Source organism: Desmodus rotundus, chromosome 13 (assembly GCF_022682495.2).
Source record: "Desmodus rotundus isolate HL8 chromosome 13, HLdesRot8A.1, whole genome shotgun sequence".
NCBI lineage: Eukaryota > Metazoa > Chordata > Mammalia > Chiroptera > Phyllostomidae > Desmodus > Desmodus rotundus.
The window spans coordinates 46,540,201-46,555,489 of NC_071399.1; the positions used below are offsets into that span (position 1 = coordinate 46,540,201).

The following is a 15,289-nucleotide window of genomic DNA, read 5'->3' on the forward strand; positions in this document are numbered from 1 at the left end:
ACGACCAAGAATTTCTCAGAATTGGTAAACACATAAAACCCCCTAGGGCCCACTGAGTACCAATCAGGATAAAATTCTTAGTACACACCACTCAACAACCTGTGGACAAACTTCAGAATATCAAGAAAAAAAGACAAAGTCTTAGAAACTTCCAGAAAAATCTAGATTATCTGAAAGGAATGTGTAAGAGACTGGTAATCAGATTCCTCATCAGAAATGCCAGATGTTAAAGGAAAATAAGTCTGAACTCCAGAATACTATTTCAGCCAAGCTGTCTTTCAATACTTGAGATTAAAAAAGTAGAGACTTTTACACACATTCAAAGAGCCACTCAGAATCTCTGAAAGAAATAAGGAGGTATTGCATAAATAAAAATTAACCTGGAAGGACGTACTAGAGTACAAGAGCATAGTGGGCAACTGAGTAAAACACATTATTGCTAGATAAACACAGATTAAAAATGGATGCTAATAATGAATGACACAAAAATGCTGAAAGACAGAACCACAGGAAATTACTTTCTTTTTTGGAGGGGCGATGGAAGGGGCTTGTCAAAAGGTCAGAAAAAGTAAAGTACAGCAAGTGAAGTTCTTCGTAGGGGGGATATCAATACTTATTTCTCCCCCTTTATTCTCCTCTGCCCTGCACCCACCTCACAACCGCATACCCACCTTTAGTTCATGTCCATGGGTTGTACATATAAATTCTTTGGCTTCTCTATTTCCTATACTATTCTTAACCTCCCCCTGACTATTTTGTACCTACCATTTATGCTTCTTAGTCCCTGTACCTTTTCCCCAATTCTCCACCCTCTCCCTCCCCACTGATAACTCTCCATGTGATCTCCATTTCTGTGATTCTATTCCTATTCTAGTTGTTTGCTTAGTTTGTTTTTGTTTTGTTTTGTTTTTTAGGTCCAGTTGTTGATAGTTGTGAGGTTGTTGTCATTGTACTCTTCAAATTTTTTATCATATTTTTCTTAGATAAGTCCCTTTACATTTCACATAAGGGCTTGGTGATGATGAACTCCTTTAATTTTACCTTATCTAGGAAGCACTTTATCTGCCCTTCCATTCTAAATGAAAGCTTTGCTGGATAGAGTAATCTTGGATGTAGGTCCTCGCCTTTCATAACTTCGAATATGTCTTTCCAGCCCCTTCTTGCCTGCAAGGTTTCTTTTGAAAAATCGGCTGACAGTCTTATGGGAACTCCTTTGTAAGTAACTGTCTCCTTTTCTCTTGCTGATTTTAAGATTCTCTCCTTATCTTTCATCTTGGGTAGTATAATTATGATGTCCCCTGGTGTGTGTGCTTCCTTAGGTCCTACTTCCTTGGGACTCTCTGAGCTTCCTGGACTTTCTGGAAGTCTTATTTCTTTTGCCAGATTGGGGAAGTTCTCCTTCATTATTTTTTCAAATAAGTTTTCAATTTCTTGTTCTTCTCTTCTAGCACCCCTATGATTCAGATACTGGAACATTTAAAGCTGTCCCAGAAGTTCCTAAGCCTCTCCTCATATTTTTGAATTCTTGTTTCTTCATTCTGTTCTGGCTTAACATTTGTTTCTTCCTTCTGGTCCAAATCGTTGATCTGAGTCCCAGTTTCCTTCCCTTCACTGTTGGTTCCCTGTACATTTCTCTTCATTCCACTTTTCATAGCCTTTACTTTTCCCTCCATTTTGCAACCATACTCAACCATTTCTGTGAGCATCCTGATTACCAGTATTTTGATCTCTGAGTCTGATAGGTTGGCTATCTCTTCATCGCTTAGTTCCATTTTTGGAGCTTTGATCTGTTCTTTCATTTGGGCAGTATTTTTTTTTGTCCTAGCACAGATGTTGCACTGTAAGGTGCAGAGGCTTAGGTATTCGCCAGGGTAGAGCAAACCAGGTCACTGGGTTGTGGCGCTGTATGTGGGGGAGTGGTCCAAGAGGGAACAGTGCCACTTACTGGACTCTCTGTTGGCTTTCAATCACTTCCCCCACTACCCACAAACAAATTGGGCCTTTCTGGTGATGATTCCCGGGTTGGTACATCTGTGTGCGTTCTAGGCCCCTGTGGGTTTCTTGAACTCTCCTGTGAGGCTGGGAATTTCTCCAGCTATTGCAACCCCTACAGGTTTTTACCACCAGAGGCTTTGAGGCTTTATTTCCCCATGCCAGAACCCTTTATGTGAGGTTTGTATCACTCCCCAATTGTTCTTCCCTGTTATCTGCAGAGAAATGTCAGACCACCCAGTCTGCCAGCCATGGCCTTGCTGAGCATCCTCTCTACTCTGGCTGCCCATCTCTGCCCCTCCTACAAGTCTGAGTGAATATTTCTTCTTTAACTTCTTGGTTATTGGACTTCAGGACAGTTCAATTTTCTGGCAATTCTGGTTATTTTTTATTTTTAAATTTGTTGTTGTACTTTTGGTTGTGCAAGGAGGCAAAGTGTATCTACCTATGCCTCCATCTTGGCCAGAAGTTAATAAATAAAAATCTTAAAAAACAAAACAAAATGAAAAAAAACATGGGAAGTAACCCTCTGCAATGCAAAATTGTGTCATGACCACAACATAACACACTAACATGCTGCAGAACAAGATCCTTTTTAAAATCCTCCAACATAAACAACAAAACATGAAATTTTGGAATGACTCCAATTTCCTCTTTTCTGGATACCTCCATGGGTTCCACGTCACTTTATTAGGCTCTCAGCACTCAGTCCAAGTCCCTGGGTGATTTTTTCAAAACGTGGATAGTCTCTTTCAAAATTACCACCAGCACTTCACCATCAAGTTTTTGGGAAATGGGAGTCCCCTCTAGGTCCTTAGGCAGTGACAGCTCAACTCTTCCTCCTGGAACTGGTCCCCAAACCCCATTAAGGGCTAGGAGAGAGGAAAAGAGCCAGTTGTGGTGGAGTGGCTTTTGGAGATCATCCTCTTAATCTTACTATAAAAAGACAGACTCTCGCCCTTACTGGTGTGGCTCAGTGAATTGTGTGCTGGCCTGCAAGCCAAAAGGCCATGGGTTCCATTCCTGGTCAGGACACATGCCTGGGTTGCAGACCAGGTCCCTGTTGGGGGCCTGCAGGAGGCAGCTGATCTCTGGCACATCGCTTTTTCTCTCCCTCTCTTTCTCCCTCCCATCCCCTCCCTCTAAAAGTAAATAAATAAAATCTTTAAAGAAAAAAAAAAAAAAGACAGACTCTCAGATTTTATTCCAAGTAAAGCCTAGCTATGATAGGTTTAAATAAAGAGATCCACTGAAATCATATAAAATATCACTGAAAGCTTGAATGAAAAGATGTGGAAAAAGACATAACAGCAAATACAAGATTCATATCAAACAAAATAGAAGTTAATATGGAAACCAATAAAAGAGACAAAGAAATATTTTACACTGATAGAACAATTCACCATGACCATCTAACTGAAATTATTGACTTAATACAAAGTAGGCTCAAGAGTAAAAAAATCCCAGTTAGAAGAATAAGTATAAAAAAGAAATGAGCCCTGACTGTTGTGGCTCAGTGGATTGAGCATCAGCCTGTGAACCAAACCAAAAGGTCACCAGTTTGATTCCCAGTCAGGGCACATGCCTGGGTTATGGACCAGGTTCCCCAGTTGGGGGCATGGGAGAAGCAACCAATCGATGTATCTTGCACATTAATATTTCTCTCTCTCTCTCTCTCACCTCTTTCCCCTCTAAAAAGTAAATAAGTAAAATCTTAAAAAAAAAAAAAGCTGCATGCCACACAGCCCCACCTCTTACTCCCAGCATACCATGTCCATAAAGTTTTATAGATGAATTCTACAAAATCATCAAGGGAATGGGTAATTTCTATAGTATACAAAAGTTCCAGAGCAGGAAAAATATGGGAAGCTATTGAACTTTTTTTTAAAGATTAGTATAACTTGACATGAAAAGAAAAAAAAAAAAACCCTCAAGGCCAAAAGCACTTATGGGTATAAAAGCAAAACCACAGAGTAAAAGCATGCATCAGTAGACAAATATATTACTAATGTAAGGTTTATCCCAGGAATACCCAAAAAGTTTAAGATTGGAAAGTTTCGCAATGTAAATTTTAATATTAACAGATAAATGGAGGAAAATTATCATCTCTGATACAAGAAAACAAAGTAATTCAGTGAGGTCAAGAACTATTGGAGGGAGGAGAGAAGAGGGTAAACTCCCAGCAAACTAATAATAAAAAAGAATTCCTTAACCTGACAAAGACTATCTTCTAAAATCTAGCAGCATAGCATTTTCATTATAATCAGACACAGGATAAGGACATTTGCCACCACTACTCTTATTCAATATTGTACTGGAAGGCTAAGGGAAAGGCAATATAATAAAGAGACCTAAAGATTATAAATAAGAAAAGCTCTGTAGAATAAATAAGCAAAAACTAACAAAATAAAATTAAAAGCCAAGGAAAGAATTGGGAGAAAATGTAACATTTTAACAATGTTAACAAAAAAGGGACATAGCCAGCAGTCACCAAAGAAATTTTTAAAAATTATACATGATACACAGTATCCAGGGCACATAATGAACTCCTTCAATCATTAAGAAAAAGATAACTAAACAGAAAATGGGTACTTTATAAAAAATAATAGAAATCTACATAAATTATAGGTTAATAAACATGAATAGATATTGCAATCTCAGTAATCAGAGAATAAAATCTTTAAAAAATGAGTATCATTTTCATCTGTCAGATGGGCAAAAGGTAACAAAATATCTTGTATTGGTCTAGATCAGCAATTTTCTACCTTTTTCATCCCATGGTACACATAAACTAATTACTAAAATTCTGCAGTACACCAAAAAATGTTATTATATTCTTTGCCGACCTGACAAAAAATATACTTTTGATTCATTCACACCAGACAGCTATTGATGTGTTGGCTGTTGCCATTTTTTTTTTTTAACTTGATGATCTGTTTTAGTCAGTCCCCTGACTAAATGGTCGGGAATTGCATGTTTTAAAAAGTTCTTGCGCACACCAGTTGAAAATCACTGGTCTAGATTATAGGGAAAATGAATGGTTACAAACTACTTGTGAGATGTGTAAATTAGTAGAAATATTTTCAAGGCAAATTTGGTATGACATTAAAATTAAAAGTGTCCATAACTTAAAACCAAGCAATTCCAGTTTAAGACATATATCTTGAGGAACAGCACATGTGCACAAGAAAACACATACAAGGGGTGCCCTGCAACGTGAAAAATTGGAAACAACCTAATGTCCGTCAAAAGAATGGCAAATAATATATGCTATACAGTACACATCAAACAAAATAGAATATGAAAACCAATGAGACAAAGGTAAGTATTTTACAGTAACAGAACAATTTGGTCATACACTAGAATGCTACCTGACCTGAAATAAACCATAAATAACATTATGAGCTATAAAATGCATACACTGCAAAACATTGTCAAGTGAAGAAATTTATATATTATATTATTTCCCTTTTAAAAAATTATAAATGCGTATATGCACCTACTGAGAATATATAAATATAAAAAAGGACTTGAGGCTCTATACTGTGGGATTGGGGGAGGGAGAGCGAATTCAGGGATTGTTGATTGTTCTCTTTATATATCTATAAAGTTCTAATTTTGTAAAAGGAAATGTAGAAGTATACTTAATTTAAAAAATATATAATTTTCAAAAAGAGATTGACTATTTTAAAGCTTTCTGGAGCATACTGCCAAACTGCTTTCAGAAAGGTTCCACCTATTTATACGTCCACCTACAGCATATCAGCACACTCAGTAAAAGCTTCTTTTTTAAAAAAGCTCTCACCAGTGTTGTTCATAACTCTTAAAAATTTAAAAGTAACTGAACTTATAAAAGTCAAACGTTTACTAGAGAAAATATGCAAAAATGTAGTAAAGCATAAGGAAGAAAATTTTAAAATCACTCATAATTTCACTATCCAGAGACAACCAGTGTTACTATTTTGGAGTGAAACTTGATGTAAATTTTTTCATATTTTTCCCTTTCTCACTTTTGTTTTTTATTTTAGCAGAAAAGTAGTCACTTTCACTTCAATCCGTGGTTCTTTTTCATTTTTAAAACATAGGGTCTTGTGAAACTGTGACCATTTTCTGTTTCCTTATGTTTTAGTTTTAACAGCAAGGAGCATAATTTGAGTATAAAGCATATAAAACACCCTTCTAAATACTTCCCTTGTTCTTATTCTGCCTAACAATCAGATACATTAGCATGCTGTTTTTCTAATGAAAGTGCCAGAAACAAAACATAAGGAACTAGGCAGTATGGTTTCAGAGCCCGTTTTTTTATTGCACTCTATCGTCTCAGTTACATCTTTTCTTAGTCTTATTCATTAATACATATAGAACTCACTGCACATTTCCACATGCCGTAGAGCACAGTTAATTACATACTGTTCCTTATTTTATTACTCACTGGAGAATTACGGGTTCTGATTAATGAGTCAGACGCTCCTAGGATCTGAACTCAACTCCGTGATCTTGGATAAATGATTTTACTTACTTAGGGCTTGTGTAGCCTTACCTGTGAAATGGGTCAGTGGTTAAACCTTCAAGTTCTGCTCCTTGATTTTATACTGCAGTCCATTTCCTGCAGCCCCTTTTATAGCCTCTGGTTCCCAGTTGCTTAGGAATCACCTCACATTAATGTATATACCGCAAGAGAGAGAATGAAATGAGGGTTGAGAACGCCGTGCTCCCGCAGTCCCTTTTCCGGCCTGGGTCTGCACATGGGTGAAAGAAAGGTCGCCAGGGCTCCACGTACCCAGGTCCTGGGTCGAAGGACCCGTCTGGGGGGCCACCCACGGCCGTGCCTCGGTTACACCGGCTTCACTGAGTTTTCCTTGTCGCCAGCCAAAGCTGAAGGCTGCACTTCACCCACTCTGTTGGTGAGACTGGGTTGACGAGCAAGTCAGAATACTTTCCAAAGGACCCTACGGTCCCAAATACCCGCTGGCCAGGAAGTACTTCACCATTTACTAGATATAACCTCGGCGGAGGAAAGAACGCCCAACCTGTAACACCCAGGCCTGCCAAACGCGAAGCCTAACTGAGAGGAGCCGGACTCCGCCTGGCCGGGTGCCCATTGGTTGTACACCCAAAGGGTCCACGCCTCAAACCTCCGCGCGCGCACCGTCAGCGACGAGGCGGTGCCGAACCGCGCGGCCGTCAGATTTGCTGACAGCGCTCTCGAGCTGTCTCGCGCTCTCTGTCTGGGCCAATGGGGATACCCGAGTCAAGAGGCCCTTGGTAGTGGCGCAGCTGTTTCGACCGGTAGGTGTTTGGCTGCCATTTTGTGTGTGGCTGAGACTGGGCTTCTTTGCGTTTGAAGCTAATCCGCTCAGAGCGTAGAGGGGTCGTGAGGGACTTGTGGAGGGCGGGGGTAGGCGGTCTGGGTTTCACTTCCCTGAAAGGGAAAGATCTTCTTGGCCTGATTCTCTCGCCTGGGTGGAGATAGTGGTGAATGGTGTTGGTTGCTTTGGTTTGTACGTCATTGTGAAGTCTTGGAGGCGGAGTATAAAGCCTTAAAATCGATTTTTTGAATTCCAGGGAGCCATTTAAATCGTCTTTGTCTCTTTGAGATTATGACCATAACTTTTACTGACACAAGAGGTTGGCTGATGGACTGGTTCAGAAGGGAAGAAGGCTGGTAATTAATGAAAGCGGGAGAGAGGAATGCCACACCCTTAAGCTCTGGTTCGAAAGGGACGCCTTCATTTTCAGCTGTTGGCGAGGGAGCGGCTCCCAAAATGTTTGCCCTTCTTTACAGTTATGCTTTGACTAAGGCCTTCATTTGGTAGCAGTGGGCGTCAGGGTCCGCGTTTGAGCAGTTTTTTTCACTGGTGTGCAGCCAATATTCCTGCAGTGATCTTTTTTATTTATATATATATTTTTTGCAGCAGTTTTTTAAAAGCTGGAAAATGTTGGTCTTTGTAGAAACACAAGTGAAGGAAGCATTTTGTTAAACCTTGGTTTTCCTGGTTACGATCTGTACGAGATTTAGAAATCTCTGGTTCTACCTTGGCATGCTTGGTCGCTTCTTATGTTTCTGGGGGAGGCTTTTGTGAGCAAAACATCTTAACTTCTGAGTTCTATATGAGTTGGAAAGAAGGACTCAAGAAATTCCTCTTTTTCCTTCCTTTTTTTTTTTTTAAGTCGACGTAGAAAGCACAAATTGTCTTTCATTTGAGGGGAAATTTTGTATCGAATCGGAAAACCGATAAAAGACTGTGTTTGTGAGATTATCTTTAGACATGTGTCAGAAGAAAGCAAATATATTTATCTTGTTGCTTTGAATTTAGTTTTCAGTTATTCACGGTTAACTGATGGCCCAACAGAGTCAACAGTGTTTTGTTGCAGGAATTCCAAAGAAAACAGTAAAATAATGATTAAATATTTTCTTTAAAAATGTTTAATTCATGAATCTTATAAAACTTAAGTTGCAAGAGTTCAAGTATCATTTATTTATTTATTTTTACTTGTTGATTTTAATGAGAGAAACATTGATTTGTTCCACTTATTTATGCATTCATTGGTTGATTCTTTTTTTAAAAAATTGATTTGTGAGGTGGATGTGGGGGGATGAAAGAGAGAAACATCTAATTGTTGTTCCACTTATTTATGTGTTCATTGGTTGATTTTTGTGTGTACTCTGACCGGTGGCTGAACCCACAACCTTTCCATATTGATGACAATGCTCTAACCAACTTAGCTACTTGTTTGGGGCCTCAGGTATCATTAAATTAGTGTTGAATTGGTGTTAAATTGATGGCTAAGGTACATGTTAGAAACCAGTGGCTAAGAAACACAAGTTTTCTGGAAAATTTGACTTTGTTTTATTTGTTGCTTCCAATTTATACATAAAAAATAGTATTAAGGATAGGTTCACATCCTTTTTGTGAGGTCTTTTTCTGTACTACAGAGAAATTTAAATAATGAAGATGAGCCCTAAGTGATAATGTTTTATTTGCCATTTTTTCTTGAAAGTATACATTCTCTGTATTCATTCTAAATGAATACCAAAATTACCAGTCTTACATCTCTTTTGCTAAAGAAAATTTATTGCTTTTCTAGTTTTTTACCAACTTAAAGTCAAAAGACTTCAACTTTAAATTTACTATATTGCGTAAGTATATCCTGTAATTTTAAACAGAAAAGTAATTTTAAAATAGGCAAGTATGCTCAAATTTTCCTTTCAGGAATACAGTTCTCTAGACTTAATAATATAATCTGAAGATTCTTAGAAATTTTTTAAAATATCACATTTGCATGAACAATGTTAAGTGACTAAAAATGATTTAACTTATGTTAGAGATTACTTTTCATTGCAATCTGTTATGCAAGTTTAGGTTTTCCCATTATCAAATGATGTATTCTGTGTAATTATAAAATATTTTGATAGCACCTTTTAAATGAATGTGGCGTTTTGTGTCAATATAGATTAAAATTTATCTAAATTAGCATAAAAATAAAAAACTGCTCTCAGGACCTGTTTGGAGTTGTTACATTTGGTACTTTAATAATCTGAATGATTTTATGAGCAAAAATTTTAGAGTACTTTTGTTACCTGGGGGACCCAAGTTACAGGGGTTCCACTCCTATGTTCTTGCCTTGCACCCAAGTGAAGAATTCAGGTGAGAGACAACACGTATGGTGGAAATGAGAGAGTAGTTTATTTATAGAATGTACTTGAACAGGAAACTGCCAGCTGGCACCCTGTTGGTTTGAAAGCCTCACGTTTAGTGGAAATAAGATTGCAAATTTACACTTGAGCATGAAGCTGCGGGCAGGGACTGGTCTAGTCTGAGTGCACCAACTCTTGGGATTTTAGGACTTTTATGCTTGTAGCCAGCTTCTAGGTTCCCCTACCTCCTTCCCTTTCTAGACCTTGAGGTTAATATCACAATTTCAAGACTTTATTCCCTAGATAGTGGAAATGATATATTCAGAACTTCAAGGGCTCCACTCCTGTGTATCACGGTTTTTCTAGGGTCGTTCGAACACCTGGCAATCTTATTGGCCCACACTCAGGACTGCTGAGTTAATGGGTGAAACATGTCTCCTTTCTACTCCTGCCTTGGTTTACAATTTATTTTACATAACACTTTTTTTATTAAGAACCACATTTAAAATACGATAAGGTTTCTCACTTCAGTAACTTAAAAGCCAAGTTGCAAATAATAATCATTGTTTCAAAAGTTATTTTCAAAATCTAGAAATACCTTGCTATGCTTTGGAAGAATTTTTATCATATAAATAAAATGTCACTTTGGGAGAAAATTTTGAGGTTACTTTTCAGAAATATTTCTCTATTTCTCAATAATTTTATGCATTTTGCCATCATTTTTCTGTTTTTTAAGCAGTGTGGTCCATTATGGGGACAAATTAAACAATGTGATTAAAAATTTTAAATGATTTGATACAATGTAAACATCAAAATGACCACTGCACTTTGTGCTATTCAACTAATCAATGAGATTGAACTCCTGAATCATAAAGATGTCCATTAACTGCTGAAAAATGCTTGTGAGATAAACATGTAGGACATTCAGATTATTTCACTTAAAGGAGAAATGTTTGAAGTATTATATATTTGGCTTTTTTTTTTTAAATGCAGGAATAGAGACACTAAAAAATTGATGTTACTATTACTTCTCCCTTTTTGATCCCATTTGTTGTTTTCTTTAGAGGGAGGGGGAGAAGCATCCATGTGTGAGAGAAACATGGATCAGTTTCTCTTGTACTCATCCCAACCGAGGATAAACCTGCAACCCAGGCATGTGCCCTGACCAGAAATTGAACCAGCGAACGCTTTGAGACCTTTTACTTTTTTTTTTTTTTCGAATTTTTGTAGAGTTTTATTTATTTTTAGAGAGAGAGGAAGAGAAGGAGAAAGAGAGGAAGAGAAACCTCAATTTGTGGTTGCCTAGAACGTGCTCACCCCCGCCCCCGCACTAGACACCTGGCCTGCAATCTAGGCATGTTCCCTGACTGGGAATCAAACCCCTTTTTTCATAGGCCCTCACTCAATCCACTGAGCCACACCAGCCAGGGTGAGACCTTTTACTTTTCTGACACCCAGGCAACTGAGCCATACTCGTCAGGGCTGTTAAGTTCTCTCTCAAGTGCTTGCTTGACACATTACTCAAAGTCTTTGGACAGTTAAATCGACTCAGTGTATATACAGTTCTCCCTCTTTTATGTTTCTTATTTTAAGTAACTTGAAATCTCACCTCACCCTTTTGCCCAACTATATTATCTATTGGTTCAACCTCCAAAATGGATTTTCTTTTCAGATTTCTATTCTCATCACTACTGCCCTAATTTAGACCCTTTCCTTTTTCAAGAAAACACTTACATCACATTGTATTATTGACAAAGCCTGCACTCCCCAACTTGGAATTTGTATTAAGATACACGTTTGGCTGCTATGACTAAGAAACTTTTTTAAAAGAATAAGTTTTTTTTTCCCTATGTAAAAGTTTGAATTGATGAGGTGGCTTTGCCATAGAAAGTTGTCAGGGACCCCAAGCTCCCTCTAACCTGTTGCTCTACCATCGTCATGCAGCTCCATCTTATGGACTAAGATGGCTGCTTCACTTGCTGCCCTTAATGTCTCTCATGTTTACATAAAAGGTTAAAATGGACTGTAGTTTGGCACACAGAATATTTGTAAGTGGTAGTAGGAATAGGGTTTTATTCTCTATCAATTTTTATAAAGTTATGTGTTTTAAGTAACAATTTGATTTCATGACCTTTTGATGGTTCTGTTGGTTTTTGCACTTGTATTTGGAAGGAGTAAGGTTGATAGCTTGTGGCTCTCGAATACTATGCTTGTGGACTATATTATTACTTGCAGACCTAGGGACTACTTTGTACTTTTCCCTTTCTGTAAAAATGGTTCCTACTGCCTCAAATTCCTTCTTTTGAAAGTAATTGATGCCTAGCTCAGCTTCCTCTTGAAGTATAGACAGGTTTTATTCAATCACAATATCCTTTTGCCCTATACCCAAATTCTTCATTTATACACATTTTATGTTATATTGTGAGTAACAACTCCTTGGAAGGCAAGAGTCCTTTTTTAGTCTGGTGAACACATTTGCATGCAGTTGATCCTTGGATGTGTTTGCTCATTTGATTTCAAACAGAAAAGAATTGAGAAGGGAGTTCAGAGGTAGACCTATCTTTGTATGTAAAGTGTGTTCTGCCTTTAGGGAGTTTATTCATCTCTTAAAAGTTAACATAAAAATGTCAGTATCCTGACAGAAAATGAGCAAAGGACATGAACTTTGCATCACAAAAGAAGAAAACAAATGACTTTCATGAAAAATATTGAACTTGCAATTAAAGAAGTAAATATTTGAACAAAGCAATTTACATCAAGAGACAAAAATATATATACTCTTTGATCCTTTCTAGGAAACTTCTATGGAGATGGAGTTAAAGCTTTATGATCTGTGTAATCTCATACTTGTGAAAAATTGGAAATAAAAAATACCCCATGGTAGAAGAATGGTTTTATAAAATATGGCACACCCATGATAGGCTACATTTCACGATGGACTATATTTCAACTTTTGGAGAGGAGTGTTTTTCAAAGAGAGTCATGATGTAGGCTATTTAATGACATAGGAAAATGGTCACAATTTTGTGTTAAATGAGAAAAATATAAAATAATCATTGAATAAAAACAAAATCACAATGAGATACCTCTACACTATCACTTTGAATGGCCAAAAATAACAAAACATACCAAATGATAAGGATGCAGAGAAATGGGATTCAGATCTTGCTGGTGGGAATACAAATGCTACAGCCAGTTGGAAGATGGTTTGATTATTTCTTATAAAATCATACATACCCTTATTACCATATTTTTCAGGCTATAAGACACACTTTTCCCCTCAAATTGGGGAGGAAATGGGGGTGTGTCTTACAATCTGAATGTAGCTTACCTGGCTCACTGGTGGGGGAAAGGGTTATTATTGTTATTAAATATTTTACCACATTTTTTGCTTCAATTTTTTTTTTCCTATTTTCCTCCTCTAAAACCTAGGTGTGTCTTATGGTCTGAAAAATACGGTATATGACCAACAATACCATTCCTAGGGTGAGTTTTACCAGCAAAATATGAGAGCTCCATTAGCTTCCCTTTCTTGTCAACACTTGGCATTATCAGTTGTGTTTAAAAAATGTAGGCATTTATAAGAGATGTAGTGGCATCTCATTATGATTTCAATTTGTGTTCCTGTAATAGCACATGCTTTTCTCATGAAACGTGATGTAAAAACATATAATTACTTCTCTGCAAATATTTATAGCAGTTGTATTTATAATCACCAAAAACTGGAAGCAATCCAGTTGTCTCTCAACCTAGGAATGGATTTTTAAAAATGGAAGTGTATCCATGAATAATAGGAATGAACCTCTTAGTCCAGGATAACACAAATATGTGGGAAAAGGGACTGTGATATAACTATATACTAAGTTATAAGAAAAATACTTAAAAACAAGCTATCATATAATGAAAACACACCAAAAGTGGTGATAAAACATGATGATGATGTTTCACAATACGATGAAACCTTTGAGGAACCACACAAATCAGAAATTAAACCTCATAAATGAAATGACTAAAGCCATAGAAGGATATGCAATGACAGATGACAACTCAAGAAAGAATTAGGAAAAAGGAAATTAGAAAACGGGAGTGAACACACATCACAGAAAGCACAACAAGAGAAATGGAGAATAGAAAAGAGGAAATTGAAAAAAAAAATTTTTAAGGAGTAAGAAAAAGTGACAAGACAGGCAAAGAGCCAAAGTATATGTGTTAGGAGTTCCCCATATGTAAATCAAAGCACAGTAGTGATGTTAATGTAACATTGTGAATATACTTTATGCTACCGGGTTGCATACTTAAAAAATATTTAAAAGGACAAATTATATGTTGTTTAGTCCAACAAAAAATGTAAACTAAAGTAACAGAATAGAACAGCTATTAGAATTCAAGAGTACTTGAAATAAAGAATGTTTAAATCTCCGTATGTTGAAAGACACACTGAGTCTGGGGAATTCAACCCGGGACAGTTAATAGTGAGATGTATTATACAGTTGTTGGTTAAAAATTTAGAAACACAAAACCATCTTTTTTGCATTCATGGTAGAAAACCAACTCAACTGGGAAAGAAAAGCAGATGTGATTATATTTTTGGCAGCAACATTTTATGCCAAATAATAAAGTAATATTTTTCAAATGTTCAAGGACAAAATATTTCCTATTTGTCAACTATCTTTCAAGATTTCAGGACATTACCCTAGCCAGGTAGTTTAGTTCATTAGAGCATCGCCCCTAACACCAAAAGATTGCAGGTTCATTTCCCTGGTCAGGACACATACCTAGGTTGTGGGTTTGATTCCCAGTTGGGGCACATACCAAGGCAACCAATCGATGTCTGTCTGTCTCTGTCTTTCCCCCTAACCCTTCCTCTCTGTCTTAAAATCAATAAACATATCTTCAGGTGAGGAGTTTTTCTAAAAAAAAGGAATTCAAGATTCAACAAACATTTGTAAACAAACAACTAAATTAGTAACAAAATTAGTTACTAATTAGGATTTTGTTACTGCTAAAAGCAGGGAACTAGTAGTATCTTAAGAGGAGAAGAGAATGAACAGTATTATATAAAGATATTACTGTAGAATTAACCCCAAGAACAACTCAAGGAATTGTTTCTATGAATCATTCCCAATGAATCCTTCCTGAAGAATATACCAGAGAACAAATTTCAGACAACCAAGAAATGATTTAAAGATCTTCAACATTAGGTCAAGTGGTGATCATTAAATATGTTTTTTGTAGCACTAAGTTTAAAAGATAGAAATGATGGTAGAAGGTATGTAAATGTTATATAGTCTTGATGCAGATCCTGGCCAGCAGGATCCTGTGTTGTGGCGGCAATAGACAAATACACCCGGACTACAGAAATCCTGTGGAGAAAAAGGGATGGTATGGCCACTCTCTGAGAGAGGGTGACAGGGCTAGAGAGAGCCGACCCCTGCCTGGACAGGCTTTTTATTGCTTTTCTGGGCATATTACATCGAGGATGGTCCTCATTTACTATGCACAGGTTCACCACAGGTGATTACCTTTTACAGACTACAAAGGACAAAGCTGCTGATTAATAGAAAAGGAAGTTACAGCTTAAGGGGGAAAGTGGTTGAACTGGTTACACTCCATACTTTGGTGGTTTAGCACAGACTTTAGGAAGTTAAAGATAGTAAA

At 37.1% G+C, this 15,289-nt stretch overlaps 2 protein-coding genes across 24 annotated transcripts in view; one reads left to right on the top strand and one right to left on the bottom strand.

Annotated features, from left to right (window-relative positions):
- SETDB2 (SET domain bifurcated histone lysine methyltransferase 2) overlaps window positions 1-7,091 on the bottom strand; it is a 115,300-nt gene extending 108,209 nt beyond the window's left edge. For 3 of the 5 annotated variants that reach the window (XM_024569781.3, XM_024569770.4, XM_024569780.3), the window contains exon 1: window positions 6,533-7,088. The gene's annotated coding sequence lies outside the window, so the exon portion shown is untranslated. Of the gene's footprint in view, window positions 1-6,532 lie in introns of all 5 variants that reach the window. The other 2 variants (XM_024569784.3, XM_053916556.2) reach the window with 2 other exon arrangements.
- A 55-nt stretch (window positions 7,092-7,146) lies between these two features.
- CAB39L (calcium binding protein 39 like) overlaps window positions 7,147-15,289 on the top strand; it is a 206,088-nt gene continuing 197,945 nt past the window's right edge. For 8 of the 19 annotated variants that reach the window (XM_053916577.1, XM_071220161.1, XM_053916581.1 and 5 more), the window contains exon 1: window positions 7,334-7,657. The gene's annotated coding sequence lies outside the window, so the exon portion shown is untranslated. Of the gene's footprint in view, window positions 7,282-7,328; window positions 7,658-15,289 lie in introns of those variants that run through there. The other 11 variants (XM_053916582.1, XM_053916585.1, XM_045202747.2 and 8 more) reach the window with 8 other exon arrangements.